This window comes from Frankliniella occidentalis, unplaced genomic scaffold (assembly GCF_000697945.3).
Source record: "Frankliniella occidentalis isolate FOCC.00 unplaced genomic scaffold, Focc_3.1 Scaffold198, whole genome shotgun sequence".
In the NCBI taxonomy this organism is placed as follows: domain Eukaryota; kingdom Metazoa; phylum Arthropoda; class Insecta; order Thysanoptera; family Thripidae; genus Frankliniella; species Frankliniella occidentalis.
In genome coordinates this window covers 430,645-434,105 of record NW_026267324.1, presented here as the reverse complement: position 1 = coordinate 434,105, position 3,461 = coordinate 430,645, and positions in this window count along the sequence as shown.

Genomic DNA, 3,461 nt, shown 5'->3' with positions numbered 1-3,461 from the left:
GGGGGGGGGGGGGTGACATGTTACAACTTTGAATCCCGGGAAAAAATGGATGGGGTAAATGCACAGGGAGGAGGGAGTCAGGGAAGGCTGGGGAAGGCCAAAACCACTGATGGAAAAGAAGAAAATGAGGGCAAAGTTTTGCGCTTAAAGGCTTGAAGATAGTTGTTTAAGACTGAAGGAAGGTAAAATTTCATGGTCAATGAATTACCGTTTCAATAAAAATAACTGGAACTTTTTTGCAATTTTTCCATTTAAAGGAAATCGTTGAGGACAAATACTGCAGTAAATCTAAGGCAACCTATTACTTTAGCTGATTGCAGCCTGGTGATATTAATGTGAACACAAGAGGGTGGGGTACAAATGCTGGAGGAGCCGATTTGGGGCATCTCCGCGGCGGCGCGAGCACGTCACTGCGGGCCACGGCCAAATGGCACTGAGGTGAATGGTGAGGTTTTCTGAATCGTGTTTTCGATCGTCGTGCTCACTGTTAAAGGTAGAGGATCAAGGCGTAAACGGTTGCGATATAAATTTGCCCCTCTCTTCTTGGGGATGAATGTAAAAGGGTCGGCGAGGGTGTTCTGTTCTCGATCGGGCGGGTGTGGCCCAAATATTTAGCCCACTCGAAGCTGCTTTAGATGGAGTTGGGCTAAAATTTATACCCGTTCATACCCGCCCGATTGAAAACACTACACTGTAAAAAATGTTGTTTGGACACGACAAACTTCTTGTAAATTTTTTAAACGACCCGTTTCTACCGTACGGTCCGCGCGCGGAAGGCCAGAGCGTCATGTCGCCGCGACCAACTGTTGTTGGAGTGCAATTCCACATTACATCAGTACCGCCAACAATCGACACTGTGCTCAAGGCCCCGCCCACCGCTCCTTTGTTGAGTATACCCAAAACAGAGACTTAATTAAATGATTTCATGCAGCCACCAAGCTTTCTGCTGGTCAACCGAACTTATGAATGAAAACCGCTCACCTCTAGCGACTGTTTAGAAAACGGTTACCTCTGGCGACCGTCTAGAAATCCGCTTAAATGACTTTTTAGACAGTCCCTTGTGGTCTGTCTCTACCCGAAGGTAAAAGTTTCCCGTTTTGATAAGTATTGCCGGCTCTCGTTATCCAGTTTTGATAAAGATTGCCGATTGACGTTCCAGTTCTAGTTTTGATAATTTACACATTTTGAGATATTGGTATCATTAGAATCAGCGTCTTTCAGGGATCATTTTGATACCAATATCTCAAAATGCGTAAAAAAGTTTAAGCGGTTATCAAAACGGTATGCAGAGGTGAGCGGTTTTCCACTCCAGACGGTTGCCAGAGGTAAGCAGTTTTCTAAACGGTTGCTAAAGGTATGCGGTTTTTATTCTCACGAGTCGTCATGTGAAAAGATGTTTGTATCCTTATAAGGATGATACTTTCTCGTTACAAATTTTAATCGTTATTCTTTATGACAACAAATAATGTTGTTCTTGTACGGACAGGTTGTAAGAAAGTTTGTCGTACCCATTAGGGAATTTTTAACAGTGAGACAAGGGTGGTGGACGTTGTCAGATCTGGCGGTCGGCGGAAGCTTTGTGTCCCAGACAATTTCCTGAGTGCATACGACAGGAACTGTGGAGGTGAAATTTAATGTATGCGCAGGACTTTTTGTCATGTGAAGACAAAACTTTCGAGTAAAGAGGGCGATCAATAACGGCCCTGCGACGTCAGCCCAGTAGCAAGCACTTTCACATCGCGCAAGGCGAATTGCGCCACTATCGTCTACGTCACACAGGAACAGCCCCACATAGCAATTGTAGAGGGGAAGCGTGACACTATTCTCCACCCTTTCCCTACGCCCTATTCCATAAATTTACTAGTGTTCAAAACTCAACACTGTACAGCGATGTCGACTTTTTGTTGCTTTTCGTGCCGTTTTTAGTGTTAGCTAACGACGGCAAAATTAGACAAAAAAAAGACTTGTGATGTCAAAACGATGTCGATGCGATATCACTCGAATTTCGATGTCGCTTTACTTCTAGCGGTGTGCGCCGAAGTACGTCCGTCATTCGCCGTTACGAACCCTCCAAGTTATGGCAGTGCAAGCTCTCATGGTGCCTGATGGGTAGACACAATCTTGCATGCAGTGCATACGTGTACCGCAGGGTGGCCTACCCTGAGTTTTGCAGGCGCCGAGCTTCAATAATTAGGAGGATGTTTTTGAGAGAAACGGACGTACTTTCTGGACGATCCATTATATCGTCACCCTAAAATTATGAAGAGCTCGGATAAAAAACAGGACATATTTTTCAATTCCGTGCTGGTGCCCAAACTTCATGAAACGATGATTTCGGTTCAGAGTACATTCTAGGTCGAGCTCTAGGTCACTGGAAACCTTCTGTAGTCGAGGCCAGCAAGGCGATAACGGGGAGTCCAGCACCAATCAGGCCTAGCCCAATTAAATCAATCGTTTATTATTTTTGATATACTCTGCCACTGTAGAAAATGTGTCAGTACATGTCGCTTCTCCCTATTGCAAAGCACGCACGACGCTCCGGCGCTGGCGAAACCAGCCAAAATCCTTAGGCGCTGGCGAAACAGCGTATCGATGTTTTTCGAAAATTTTGAGATAATATCGCATATTTTGGAAGAGGGAAACGCCCTCTTTCCAACGGTATAGGTCTCAAATATCACCCCGAAAATGGAGATGCGTTGTTCCACCAGCCCCTAAGAACTGAGCGTAGTTTCGCCAGCGCCGGACCGGTGAACCGCGCGTGCCTTATAGCGGAGGCTGCGCGTAGTTCCGTGGTTCTGCTAGCGCCGAAACGCCGTGCGCGCTTTGCAATCACTGTAAAAAACGTTGTCTCATTTTTTTGAGGGAAAATTTTGAGGAACTCTCTTGGTTTGAGGAAAACTTCTCAGATTTCGAGAAAATACCTTTAAAAAATGTGTGAATTTCCCCCACGTTTTGAGAAGATTCCTGAAGACCGGAGGAGTTCTTCTCAAATATGGGAACTCCCCGAAGTTTTTTGGCTTTTCCTAAAAAAGACACTATTTATACCGTAGGGGACGAGCGATGTACGACATACTTTGTAACTTGCTATTTAGAAAACGAGTCGTAAATGTACAACTTTCCTCTCTTTCTCGTTAATCGATTTCAAGTTGAAACGAAGGACTAGTCAATTTTACAATCTGGAATCGAAATTGTACGACATCAACCGTGAAAAGTTTTCCTGTACCCGGTACGACATATTTCACAGATTCCATGATGGTCACCTGACGTCTAATATTTGTTTTGCATTTTGTCACCTATTCCTTTCTCGTTCTTTCCTCTATTTCTCCCCGTCTACACTGTTATAAACTAAGGCAAAGCAATGATTTACACACGCTTTTGTAAATTGCTAATTCGGTTGCTTTGTAATTACGAAACATTAACTTTTCAATTACAAAAACTGTAAAAAGTTCTGTTGGAAGTTT